Raw genomic sequence first — 15,090 nt, 5'->3', positions numbered from 1 at the left:
TTTACAAAACTCTCTGGCTACTCCACGATGGATGAACCCATTCTACATACTGATGAAAAGAGATTTGAATATCAATGTCAAAAGCTGATGCTTGAAGAGTCAGAGCCATGTACATTAATCATTTAATCAAATTAAATAATGAAGAGTAATTAAACAATTCATACTGCATATCTGAAATACACTTCACTGATTATTTTATAATGTAATTTATAATCCTTTATATAAAAGACAAAGGAGGTTTGCTGCATAGGTAATCTTATTGATTGCAGAAAATACCACGTTTGACAAGCCAAGGGATGTGCTCTGAATTCATTTCCACTGACCTTGAAATCAAAACCATGCAGAAAGGAAAGATGGGACTGAGATGATGAATTAAGGAGTAAAATAACCAAGATGGAAGATGATTATCTGTTGCTCATCCAGTTTAGCATCATGCCCTTCACCTCTGCTTGTCGAATCTTGATGCTGTTCAGGCACCTATGATAAAAGCAGTGTCTTATTTTTAGCCACTAAACGTGAAAACGTTTTAATGGTTTCAGTAATTTTAGTTGTAGTTTAGAGACACAACGCGCAATCAGGCCCTTCGGCCCACTGGGTTACCTGGTTCGCGACGACCTGCGATCCCCGCATATTAACACTATCCTACACACACTAGGGACAATTTTTACATTTACCAAGCTAATTTACCTACAAACCTGTACGTATTTTGGAGTGTGGGAGGAAACCGAAGATCTTGGTGAAAACCCACGCAGGTAACAGGGAGAACGTACAAACTCCGTACAGACAGCACCCGTAGTCGGGATCGAACCCGGGTCTCCGGCGCTGTAAGCACTGTAAGGTGGCAACTCTACCGCTGTGCCACCGTGCCACCCAAAGATTAGCTCAGACCAAAAACTTCTTTTATAATGTGTAGTTCTCATCCTGCTTAATTTTAAATACTTATTGTTTAATCTTCATGTTTAAGGCATTTATTAATGTTGTCATAAAACATTTGGCTGTCATAATTCATTGATTCTGAATTGCATTGGTTTATTGTTTATTTAGATTTTAGATTTTTTTAAAAGATTTTTAGATTTAGAGATACAGCACGGAAACAGGCCCTTCGGCCCACCGAGTCCGCGCCACCCAGCGATCCCCACACATTAACTCTATCCTACACACACTAGGGACAATTTTTACATTTACCCAGGCAATTAACCTACATACCTGTACGTCTTTGGAGTGTGGGAGGAAACCGAAGATCTCGGAGCAAACCCACGCAGGCCACGGGGAGAACGTACAAACTCCGTACAGATGGCGCCCGTAGTCAGGATCGAACCTGACACATTTACAGTATATTCTTCATAAGTTCATGTGATAGGAGCTGAATTAGGCCATTCAGCCCATTAAATCTTCTACACCATTCAATCATGGCTGATCTATCTCTCCCTCCTAACCCCATTCTCCTGCCTTCTGCCCGTGACACCCGATTTTTAGCCCTTTATACAGTCAGATGAAAATCCTGTGTGCACTTTCACCATACAGACTGCAGTAGTTCAACATTAAAGCAGATGATCAGTACAAGTCAGCTGCTCTAGCTAATGTCACCCACATCCAGAGAGTGCAAGCAAAACTTATCATGTGTAGGAAGGAACTGCAAATGCTGGTTTACACCGAAGATATACACAAAATGCTGGAGTAATTCAGCGGGACAGGCGGCATCTCTAGAGAGAAGGAATGGGTGATGTTTCGGGTCGAGACCCTTCTTCAGACCAATCAATCACAAAAAAATCATCACAACGTTTTCTACATAAGACCTTTGATTAAGTGAAAGATACAGCATGGAATCTGGCCCTTAGCTCCACTGAGTCTATGTCGATCATCGATCCCTATCACAGTAGTTCTGTGTTGTCCCAATTTTGCATCCAGTCCCTGCACGCTAGGGGCAATTTACAGTGGGCCAATTAACCTACAAACCTGCACGTCTTGGGGATGTGGAGGGGACTGGACAAAAACCCATGTGGTCACAGCACAACATGAAAGAAGGGTCCCAACCTGAAACATCGCTTTCAGACTTAGATTTATTTTTTAGATTTTAGATTTAGAGATACAGCGCGGAAACAGGCCCTTCGGCCCACCGAGTCCGCGCCGCCCACAGCGATCCCTGCACACTAACACTATCCTACACACACTAGGGACAATTTTTACCCAGTCAATTAACCTACATACCTTACGTCTTTGGAGTGTGGGAGGAAACCGAGGATATCAGAGAAAACCCAGGCAGTCTCACGGGGAGAATGTACAAACTCCGTACAGACGGCGCCCGTAGTCAGGATCGAACCTTTGAGTCTCCGACGCTGCATTTGCTGTAAGGCAGCAAATCTACCGCTGCGCCACCGTGCCGCATTGAGAGATACAATGCTGATACAGGCTCTCCAGCCCATCGAGTCCATGTCGACCAGTGATCACCTCGTACATTAGCACTATCCTACAAACTAGGGACAATTTAAAATTCTACTGAAGCCAATTAACCCACAATCCTGTACATCTTTGGAGTGTGGGAGGAACCCGGGGCAGCCGGAGGTAACCCATGCGGTTACAGGGACAACGTACAAACTCCGTAGAGACAGCAACCCTTAGTCAGGACCAAACCCGGGTCTCTGGCACTGTAAGGCAACAACTCTACCGCTGCGCCACGATGCCACCCCTTCTTGTATCTATGATCTCCAGAGATGCTACCTGACTCGCTGTGATACTCCAACACCTCGTGTATACTTTTGTATCCATCCCTGTATCATAAGTATTTATTCACAAAATGCTGGAGTAACTCAGCAGGTCAGGCAGCATCTCAGGAGAGAAGGAATGGGTGACGTTTCGGGTCGAGACCCTTCTTCAGACTGAGCACAATTCAAAGCAAAATATATGCAGTCTTATTAAGAAACTTGTTTCTACACAAATAACTGGCTAATGCAAACTGTTGATGATTACAGTCCTCCATAGATTTCAGGAATCATTATTTGAATGAGTGCTGTGAGACGTTACCTTTGCTCTATTATTGGTACATTATGCTAAGGTTCAAATAGTAATTGATCATTGACTAAAGAGTGGAAGAAACATTTCTGTCTGCGAGTGTCTTTGACGTGAATTAGATGCAGCTAGATCTGCGCGGTTTATTTACTCAAATTGAACTTGGCCAAGGGTTTTCCAATGGATTTGTGCCGCTGCATGGTACCAGCCTCATTACAGCCTTCAGTTGAGACAGTCAGGTTATTGTCTCGCTGATCCAGGAATTCCAATGGTTTGTGCCTTCGGTGCCGAAAGAATGTTGCACATGTTTAAGCGATGGAGCCAAGCACAGATCCGCAGTTGCGCGATCGTTGAAAGCAGCTTAAAAATTGCCAGAACGAATCCTTTGACGAAATTAATCCTGTTTTCATTGTTCTGTCGGGATTGCACCAATGTTTTTTCTTTGCACTGTATGTTTACATGTTTCACTTAACTTTGTATCCACTTTACCTCTGGAATTAATTATCAGGATTGACGTACTAACTACCTCCAGGAGACATCCGACCGGAGTGTCTAAACAGTGGAGAACATTCCTTTACTTGAAATATCAGTAACTCTGCTGGCTCATCATAATTCCCCCGTTGCGTTCTTATTTCTGTCAGTGCCGTTGACTTGAGGAAGATTGTATGGCGCTCATGGCCAAAGTTGAGTTGAATCTAGTTTAGTGTATTGTCAAGTGTACCGAGGTACAGTGAAAATTGCTGCATAATAACCAGTCAGCGGAGAGACAATACATGATTACAATTGAGCCATCCACAGTATTCAGATACATGATAAAGGGAATTATGTGAATAACTTTTAGTGCAAGATAAAGTCCAGTCCAGTCTGATCAAAGATAGTTCGAGGGTCTCCAATGAGGCAGATGGTAGCTCATGACTGCTCTATAGTCATTGGTAGGAAGGTTCAGTAGCCTGATAACAGCTGGGAAGAAACTGTCCCTGAATCTGGAGGTTTGCGTTTTCACTCTTCTAGTAGACCTTTGGCTCCATGGGAGAGGAGAGAAAAGTTGTTCATTAAGTTGCCAAGCTTTTTGAAATCGCTGAGGTTACACTTGGAGTAGTGTTCAGTTTTGATCATCCTGCAATAGGAAGGATGTCAGTAAGCTGGAAAGAATGCAGAGACATTTTAGGAGGATGTTGCCGGGACTCGAAGGCCTGAGCTAGCTAAAGGGAGAGGCCGGACAGGCTCGGACTATATTCCTTTGAGCACAGAGAAGTGATCTTATAGAGATGTGTAAAATCATGAGGGGAATAGAAAGGGTGAATGCACAGGCCCTTCGGCCCAACTTGCCCACACTGGACAACGTGTCCCAGCTACACTAGTCCCACCTGCCTGCGTTTGGTCCATATCCCTTCAAACCTGGCCTATCCTTGTACCTATCCATGTACCATGTGACAAGTCAGAGAGATATTATTTGCTTTGCATGCAAATCGTCGCCACGTAAAGGGCACTGTCGCATTTTAACACAAACCATTTTTAACACATTCCATTTGTGGTCCCCCTTCGTTCTCGTCGGACACCCCACGCTGGGTCCTCCTTTGTTCTCGACGGCACACCTGATCTCTGCAACCACACGGCCCATCCTCGACCGCCAGCACCATCCTCATCCTTGACCGCCAACCCGACTCCCATGCAGATCGCTGGCCTGACCGGAGGTTCAGCCATGAAAGGCAGATCAGGTTTGAACAGCCTCCTGCTGCTCCTATGTTTTCTATGTAATAAAACAGACTACTGTGTCTTTCATATACCTTTCAAGCCATTTCAATTAACTTCACGGCTTACGAGGTGTTGTCAGAGATGTAGTGCAGGAACGGGGGGCAGCTAATTTGGACATAGCAAGCTCCCATAAACAGCATCATATGAATGACCAGATCGCCTTGGTGGGATATAAATGTTGGACAGAATGTCAAGGATAACTTTCTGCTTTTCTTCAAAATAATTCCTTTGTATCTTTGATGATGACCACCACAAAGCAAACAATTTATTAGCTAAGAGCTTTAATCAAAAAGGAAATCCAACTTTCCTAATCCTATCCTTTTTTTTTTCCATTTTCCCTTTCCTCCAGCTGCCTAAACTCCGGTCTTAAAAGTTGAAACTCAAACTGGCGTTCCAATTGTTCCACATTCGTCAGACGATTGCTACCACTGAAACCCAGCAACCATTCTTCAGGCCATGATCATCCGGGCTATCTGCTGAACCTGCAAATGAACTGAGCAGTATATTTGTAGGAAGGAACTGCAGATGCTGGTTTAAACCGAAGATAGACACAAAAAGCCGGAGCAACTCAGCGGGACAGGCAGCATCTCTGGAGAGAGGAAATGGGTGACGTTTCGGGTCGAGACCCTTCTTCAGACTGGTTAGGGATAAGGGAAACGAGAGATATAGAAGATGATGTAGAGAGATAAAGACAAATGAATGAAAGATATGTTAAAAAGTAACGATGATAAAGGAAACAGGCCATTGTTAGTAGTTTTATTCACTAAATGCTGGAGTAACTCAGCAGGTCAGGCAGCATCTCGGGAGAGAAGGAATGGGTGACGTTTCGGGTCGAGACCCTTCTTCAGACCCATTGTTAGTAGTTTGTTGGGTGAAAACGAGAAGCTGGTGCGACTTGAGTTGGGGAGGGATAGAGAGAGAGAGGGAGATATTTGTATATTTGACTGGTGAGAAACTCAGGGGCATGTAAATCGACATGGGTGAGAGAGTAAGTCACAGGATGGCGGTGGCACAGCGGTAGAGTTGCTGCCTTACCGTGCCAGAGACCCGGGTTCACTCCTGCCTACGGATGCTGTCTCTACGGAGTTTTGTACATTCTCCCTGTGACCTGTGTGGGTTTTCTCCAGGAAGTTCTAATTTCCTCCCACACTCCAAAGACGTACAGGTTATATTGTAGGTTAATTGGCTTGGTATAAATGTAAATTGCCCTCAGAGTGCGGAGATTGCTGGTTGGTGTGGACTCGTTGGACCGAAGAGCCTGTTTCCGCGCTGTATTTCTAAACCAAACTAAATGGGGACATGGGATTGATCGGGAAGAAGGGTCTCGACCCGAAACGTCACCCATTCCTTCTCTCCCGAGATGCTGCCTGACCTGCTGAGTTACTCCAGCATTTTGTGAATAAATCGATTTGTACCAGCATCTGCAGTTATTTTCTTATACTACATGGGATTGATCGGGGTTGCTTTGAGAGGTAGCATGGACTGAATGGAACAAACGGCCTTCTCTGGTATGGATAAAACCCTACAGGAAGTGAAATAATCGTTTGTTGCTGTCTTCTATCCAAATTAGTGAGGTTCCAAGGAATTGCAAACTGGATTACAGAACTGTGACATTTATGAGTACATGTTTTCAATCTCTCCATGGCTGGGCTGAATTAAATAAAGTGACTTGCAGCTTAATTCAGATCATTACATGCATATTATTCCACAATTAGATGAACTTTACAGAACAATGGTTACGGTCGGTGCCACCTTGTTCAATTTGTGCAATTTGTTTCCACGACACAACTCAGCAGAAAGAACACGCAATTACCAATGCAGGAGCGATTTTCAACAGTGCACTCCTTGAAAGCAGTGCCTCGCTCCCTGCAACCTGCACACTTCAACAGTTCCACAGTACACGGCTTTATCGACGACTGACTTCTTGGCCTGTGGCTCCCTTCGAGGCAATGGCTCCCCCCCCCCTCCCCCATCGGGTAACGATCCCTGCTGACTTCAAATGAATGGAGCAGCCGAATCAGTAATGACTGCACCACTTCTGGAATGTCAAAGCACATTTCAATGTCTGCAGAATATTCAAGGCTTTATTCAGCTTTAATATACACCTGCCAGCACCGCCGTCAGGAGGAATCAGCACATTTGGAAGTAGCGTTAAAACACATTGTGAGATAGCTCGAAGATGACTTGCTGTGGAGAAACATTCAAAGAATCCAGGACCTTGACAACAGGGAGACTTTAGATGACAAGTACCAGCATATTATAAAATAGACAGGACATCTCCATTAACTCAATACCTACTTACATTTTTCAACAGTAGCTATAAAATACTTTCCCACAAATTATATTGGGAATACGTAAAGCAACTGAGCTATAAAACCAGCAGACACCATTTTAATTTAGTTTAGAGGTACACTGTGGAAACAGGCCCTTCGGCCCATCGAGCCCGTGCCGACCAATGATCATATGATTGCTATCCTACACATTAGGGGCAATTTACAGAAGTCAATCAACCCGCACGTCTTTGGAATGCGGGAGGAAACCAGAGCACCCGGAGAAAACCAACGTGGTCGCAGGGAGTTTGTACAAACTCCGTACAGACATCACCCGTGGTCAGGATCGAACACGAGTCGCTGGCGCTGTGAGGCAGCAACTCCAGCGCTGCGCCGCCCAAACCTTTCCAGTTCTGCATCATTTAACTATAAATCAAGTTCAATATTCATTCCAGGATTCTGTACATTTCACGACAGAATAAGCTTTGTGAAAATGATGGAGTTTCCGGTTGTGCTGTCATTGAACGGCTGGCCTACAATTCTGCGACTTTGTTCACGACCTTTTAAAAAAAAAATACAAAATAGTTTCTGCCCAATTGAATCCAGCAGAATCCACTCGTTATCGTACCAAACCTGTCAGCTGCAGCTCTGGCTTTAAGTGGTTCATGACATTAAACAGCATTCTAAAAACAAATGAAATGAAGAGGGGTGGAAACAGAACTAAAAACAAAATCGTAGAAGAAAGTAATCAATCCAATGAGAAGCAGATGTATCACAAGAAGCTCAAACGAGGCAATAAATGAACCAGGAAGGGTACCCATTTATTGTCGATTTCAAAATACCAAGAATCATTTTATCATGAGGTGGCACCATGCAAAGAAATCCAGACTGTATGACGCTAAAACCTAATTAAATGCATTTTCTCGCGTTGATTATTGCTATTGGATTAGAGTTTCATTTGTCTTTAGAAACAATTCATTCTGCTGCCAATGATTTTACCCTCAGAGTAGCAGACAACTACTGATTTAAATTTATGCTTAGTGGTGTAAACACAGAACGTAATGCATACAATATCCATCTTGAACGGTGCAGAGCACTAAACCTGGTCATTTTCATACTACCACTGAAGGCCTTAAAGACACCAGTTTTGGAGGATGGAATGTGTACCTCCACAGCAGAAACATACAACCATAAAAATATAGGTGTAGGAGTAGGCCATTCGGCTCTTTGAGCCAACACTGCCATTCAATATGAACATGGCTGATCATCCAAAATCAGAACCCCGTTCTTGCTTTCTCCCCATATCCCTTGATTCCGTTAGCCCCAGGAGCTACATCTAGCTCTCTCTTGAATACATCAGTCTGTGGGATTCAGAATTTTCAGTCAACCAAATCTGGTTTAACCAAAGCATCATACAAAATTGCTGATGATACTATTGCCTAAATTGCAGTGCTCCTCATTTCAACAGAGAGAGAGAGAGTGAAAATTACTGTCTTGAGAGAAGGCACGGTTTCAAGCTAAACTAGCTTCAAGTCGGTCAGTAAAATGAAAACACAAAGGGATTGCAGATGCTGGAATTTTGACCAAAAAACAAACAACTGGAGGAGCTCAACAGGTCCGTGATGGAACCTTCTTCAGACTGTTGGAGAAGAGGGGAGAGAGCTGGTAGGCCTCGTTGTTCGGGTACCCGACAACGTACTCTCAGAGACGCTTTTCCATGGGGAAAACGATTAGCAAGTTGACAGGGGGAAAGATTCAATTGGGTGCTCAAAATCTCGTTGAAGAAATGTAAGCCTCTCCACTCATTCCTGAGAACCCTTGGCCCACAAGCTCTCAAGACGTTTTGAGGAGCTTGAGTCCATACATCAGAGGACAATGAAGCCCTATGTAAACACCTAAAGGGGTGGACCACCTCACAAACCACTCAGCCGCCCGCCCATTCAGGGACCTCCCACCCATCTGTAAGGGAATCTGCATTGGCCACACTGGCCCCAACAATCACCATGGAATGTGCCGTGGAATCACCACAGAAGCTTACAACCCAGCGGTACGAATATTGATTTCTCTAACTTTAGTTGACCCTTGCTTTCCATCTTTCTCCATCCCTTCCCCACCCTAGTTCTCCGACTATTTGCAGTGTAATTCTGATTCATTTTACTGATTGTATGCATCATTGAGACCTTCCCCGCAGCCAACAATGAACTATTCTACATTTCCTTATCACCATCGGCTTTGATCTGTTGTTTTCACACCTTACCCTTCCATATCTCCAGACTCCCCCTCCCCTGACTCTCAGTCTGAAGAAGTCTGAACAGGTATGTAGGTTAATTGGCTGGGTAAATGTAAAAATTGTCCCTAGTGGGTGTAGGATAGTGTTAATGTACGGGGATCACTGGGCGGCACGGACTTGGAGGGCCGAAAAGGCCTGTTTCCGACTGTATATATATGATATGATATGATATGATCTCGACCCGAAACGTTACCCATTCCTTCTCTCCAGAGATGCTGCCTGACCCGCTGAGTTACTCCAGCATTTTGTGTCTATCTTCGGTGTAGAACCAGCATCTGCAGTTCCTTCCTACACATGGAATCCTCAAAACCAGAGTGGAAGGGGAATCATGCTGAATCCAGAGGTATGGTTTAAGAAGCAGAGGAAACCATGCACATTATGGTAGTACGTTTCCTCTAGTCTTCACTTTGCCAAAAATAAATAAAGGTGCTCTGAGATTCTTCATTCAAAATAGATAAAGATGGCCACTGTAAACTTAATGTCGCTGGCTTGGAGATTCCAATTTAGAGTGATGTGGGTGGTGAGGGAGGGGAGGAGGGGGGGGGAAGGGTAAGGGCGAGAGGGAACTGTAAGCTTTATATTTCACTCGACCAGACCAATTAAAAGCACGGTCTAACTTTCAATTCTTCTCTTTCACTGTGGACGTAAGACTATGCTTCCACCCAAAGCAAGCTGCGGGCGATGTAATTGGAAATGAAACCAAGCCTGGCACGAGTAGGCGCAGAAAGAGAATTATTTAAATGAACGGTGTGAAATGACTGAGATTGTTCAAAACAATCCCCGCTTTGTTTTTCAATTAACATTTCAAATCACTGGAGTTGAGAACGAATGTCAGGCAGCTGGCCTTGCACCGAGAGACGGTGCGTGCAGTGAAACGGAAATGATTTCCTACAAGTGGATGCAAACCTGGATGATCATCATGACCCTTCAGCACAGAAAGTGCGGGTGAAATCCAGTTCTTTATTATTGCTTTCATCATGGGTTGGCACAGCAGGTGGATACAAACAGCGAGATAGTTAGGCAATCATCGAGAGAAGTCAGTCAATCCATAATCATAAGACATAGGGGCAGAATTAGGCCATTCCTGTCTGCTCCACTATTCGCTCATGGCTGATCTATTTTTCTCTCTCAACCCTATTTTTCTCCCCACACCCATTGATGCTCTTACCAATCACGATCCTACCACGAGGACACAAAGTGCTGGAATAACTCAACGGGCCAGGCGGCATCCGTGGAGAACATGAACAGGTGACGGTGGAGAACATGAACAGGTGACAACGGGTTGAGCCCCTTCTTCAGACCCTCCGATCAATCTCTGCTTTAAAAATACCCAATGACTTGGCCTCCGCAGCTAAGTCTGTGGCAATAAATTTCACAGATTCACCGCCCTCTCTAAAGGCTAAAGAAATCCCTCCTCATCTCCATTCTCAAGGTTACATCTTTTGATTCTGAGGCTGTGCCCTCTGGTCCTATACTATCTACACTACTGGAAACATCCTCTCCACATCCACTCTGTCTCGACCTTTCATTCTCTCCATAGGATAGGAACTTTTATATTGGAATCGCTTTCTTGTATAGGGCATTCTTCACAGCACAGTAGTTGCAACAGAATGTGTCGAAGTGTTTTGATATCTTGCTTATAGACTTACATTTTACTCAAATGTATGCATACATTGTAGCTGAAGGGTGGAATGGACAAGATTCATATGTTTAGTTATGTCTCTTCATGACTCATTACATTTCTAGAACTAAGTACAGTTAGAATGAAGACTCACATGTAAAATACAGCGTAGAGATGAGAATTTGGGTGGTACATTGAAGCAGCGTAGATTTACTGCTTTACAGCCCCAGAGACCCGGGTTCGATCCTGACTATGGGTGCTGTCTGTACAGAGTTTGCACGTTCTCCCTGTGACCTGCGGGGGTTTTCTCCGGGTGCTCCGGTTTCCTCCAACACTCAAAAGATGTGCAGGATTGAAGGCTAATTGGCTTCGGAAAATTGTCCCGAGTTTGTAGGATGGAACGAGTATGTATCCCCAAACTAAATAGACCTCACATCTAGCAATAAGACTGCTTTGTGGGAGAATGGGCACAATACTCTCCAAGAAATTAAGGAAGAGTGTGGTTCAAGAGTTGAATCTTTTGAGGAAGACCTGCTTAAACCTGATAAGCAAGTCTGCAACAGTGAGCCCAGTGGACAAAGTGTGCGTGCACGTGTACTGGGATAAGAGAGTTCCCATTCGATTCAATGATGCAGGAGTGGCATTAAGAAATCCAACAATGGAAATCACCTTCTCCACCGCTAACAATGGACCACAGCCAAACATGGACCTCCTTTCTTTGATTATCTGGATGGCTTTGATTTGTTCTTTTCACACCTTTCATTCATTTGTTCTTTATACCCTTTCATACCACTAGTTTCCCTCTCCCCTGACTGTCAGTACGAAGAAGGGTCTCAACCCGAAATGTCACCCATTCCTTCTATCCAGAGATGCTGCCCGTCCCGCTGAGGTACTCTGGCATTTTGTGTCTTTCTGGTGTAAACTAGTATCTGCAGTTCCTTCCTACACAAGATAGACACTATAATTAGGTTAATTATTCAGAAGGTATAGTCATTACACGGAAATAATTGTAAATTTTGCTTATCCTAGTATGTGGTGGGTGTGGTCCATTAAAATTGATGGGCAACGTCAATTGTAGTAGTGACTAATGTGTAGGGAGCAACTGCAGATGCTGGTTTACACTGAAAATTGACACAAAATACCAAAGTAACTCAGCGGGGCAGGCAGCATCTCTGGATAATAGGAATGGGTGACATTTCGGGTTGAGACCCTTCTTCAGACTGAGCATTTTGTGTCTGTCTTCGTAGTGGTAACTAAGACGGACCAGACTGCTTGATGATATTTCATATTTTCTTAGGAGGAGGCCATTGGGCCCATTGGGTATATAATGGCTCTCAGAGTAATAATAATAATAATAATCCATTTATTTTATATAGCGCCTTATCACATGCTCAAAGCGCTTTACAAAAACAATTAACATAGAAACAAACAGACAAACTATCCTGACGGAAAAGCGGCGAATACACAACGCCAGCGTCCTCTCACGTCAGGGTCTGGCAGTAGACATTAAAAAGCACAAGACACACAGATATAATTTTTACACAAAACAGCCATCACAGTGATTGTTCTAGGCATACCCTCACTGTGATGGAAGGCAAAGTCTTATCTCCTCCTCATTCTTCTCCCGTGGTGCCACGAGGTGATCGAGGCTCCCAACTTTTTGAAGCCCCCACCGGGCGATGGAAAGTCCCAGGGCCGAGCCGAGCAGGCCGATGAAGGTCCTGAGCCCCCACCGGGCGATGGAAAGGCCCAGGGCCGAGCCGAGCAGGCCGATGAAAGTCCTGAGCCCCCACCGGGCGATGGAAAGTCCCAGGGCCGAGCCGAGCAGGCCGATGAAAGTCCTGAGCCCCCACCGGGCGATGGAAAGTGCTGCGGCCGAGCCACGCAGGGCGATGAAGGGCCTGCGGGCGGGTTGATCATACCTCGCGCTTCGGGGCGGTCGAAGCTGCTACGGCTGGAGCTCCCAAAAGCCGGTCACCAGCCAGGGACCTGCGAACTCCCGATGTTGCGAGTATGCCCATCAATCCCATTCCCCCACGTATTTTCATGCAACACATTCTCTCTTAGTTGCTCGTCAATTCCATGGTAGCTTCCAAACGGAACCCCTTCCAATCACAGGGAAAACATGTAAAACCGCACAGATAACTCTGGAGGCGAGGACAGAGCCTGGGCCACTGTGAGCTGTGCTGCAGCAGCATACAGTTTGCATGTGTGGCACGGTGACGCAGTGGTAGAGTCGCTGCCTTACAGCGCCAGTGGCCCAGGTTCGATCATGACTGCGGGTGCTGTCTGTACGGAGATCGTACGTTCCCCCTGTAATCGCGTGGGTTTTCTCCGGGTGCTCAGGTTTCCAAAGACGTACATGTTTGTAGGGTGATTGGCTTGGTATAAATTTAAATAATAATAATAATAATAATATTTAATAATAATAATATATTCCTTTATTCGTCCCACACCGGGGAAATTTACAGTGTTACAGCAGCAAAGTGGATAGCAAGAGATCATTCATTATAAATAAAAGTAAAGACAAGGATAAATTGTCATGTTTTCTGTGTATTCTTAACTGTTACTGTTGACTCGTCTGCTGGGAGCAGTGCTGGTGGTGCAGTCTCACAGCAGCGGGAAGGAAGGACCTCCTATATCGCTCCTTCACGCACTTGGGGTGAAGGAGTCTGTCACTGAAGGAGCTACTCTGTGCAGTGACAGTGTCCTGCATGGGGTGGGAGTCGTTGTCCAGCAGCGATGTTAGCTTTGCCATCCTCCTCCTCTCTCCCACCACCTGCACTGAGTCGAGGGGGCAACCCAGGGCAGAGCTGGCTTTCCTGACCAGCTTGTCGAATCTCTTCCCTTCCGCCGCTGAGATGCTGCTGCTCCAGCAGACCGCTCCATAAAAAATGGCTGATGCAACCACCGTGTTGTAGAAGGTCCTTAGTAGTGCCCCTTGCACTCCAAAGGACCCGAGTCTCCTTAGCACATAAAGTCTGCTCTGACCCTTTCAGTATAGAGCATCGGTGTTTTCAGTCCAGTCCAGTTTATTATTGAGGTAGACACCCAGGTACTTATAAGAATCCACCCTCTCGATGTCCATTCTCTGGATGTTCACCGGTGTCGGGGGACCTGGCTGCGCCTGCGGAAATCTACCACCATCTCCCTGGTTTCCCCCGCGTTGATCCGGAGGCAGCTCCACTGGCACCAGTCCACAAACTCCTTGATCAGTTCTCTGTACGCCCTGCCCTCGTCGCCCGTGATGAGGCCGACGATGGCAGAGTCGTCAGAGAACTTCTGTAGAAAGGAGTTTGCAGAGCTGTGCCTGAAGTCCGCAGTGTACAGGGTGAACAAGAATGGTGCTAGCACTGTTCCCTGCGGAACCCCTGTGCTGCAGACCACCCTGTCCGAGACCAGGTCCTTTGTCCTCACGTACTGTGGTCGGTTGGTGAGGTTGGTTGGTTCTGAATGTGTGTAGGATAGTGTTAATGTGCGGGGATCATTAGTCGGTGTAGACTCGGCGGGCCGAAGGGCCTGTTTCTGCGTTGTATCTCTAATCTAAAGTAAACTAAACAAAGTGGTACTGAGCCAGGCAGTCAATGACAAGAAGGTAGACACAAAATGCTGAAGAAACTCAGATAATTTATACTGCGGTACGAAGAAGGGTCTCAACCTGAAACATTACCCATTCCCTCTCTCCAGAGATGCTGCCTGTCCTGCTGAGTTACTCCAGCATTTTGTGTCAGTCAATGGAGCTTTTATTGTCACATGTGCAAAGTGCTAACGCGGCGAAATTCTTTTGCTGACGAACAGTAGTGATGCCTTCCTTAAGTCAAGGAGTGATTACAACATCATTGACTCAACTCTGAGCAGATCAAAGAAACTGAGAAAAGCCAATGACTAGTCAAATCTGTAAATAATTTGAGTGTATGAATCACTCTCCTTTGAAAGAATGCGAGGGCTGTGCTGTACTGTACATGTGAATGAGTGAAGCACGTGTGATGTAAAAAAAACTGTGGAGGTTCGAGAATAAAAGGATTTAATACTTCAAGTGAATGAACTTCCATCAGGACAACATGTGTCTATAATCTATGAACACGTGCACAGTGTAATTAGAAGAGTGGAATAAACAAATACATCTGTTTTAACGTTCCCCCAATGCC

Source organism: Rhinoraja longicauda, chromosome 13 (genome assembly GCF_053455715.1).
Source record: "Rhinoraja longicauda isolate Sanriku21f chromosome 13, sRhiLon1.1, whole genome shotgun sequence".
Lineage (NCBI taxonomy): Eukaryota > Metazoa > Chordata > Chondrichthyes > Rajiformes > Arhynchobatidae > Rhinoraja > Rhinoraja longicauda.
The sequence above is the reverse complement of the archived record's forward strand: the minus strand, read 5'-3'. Positions refer to the sequence as shown.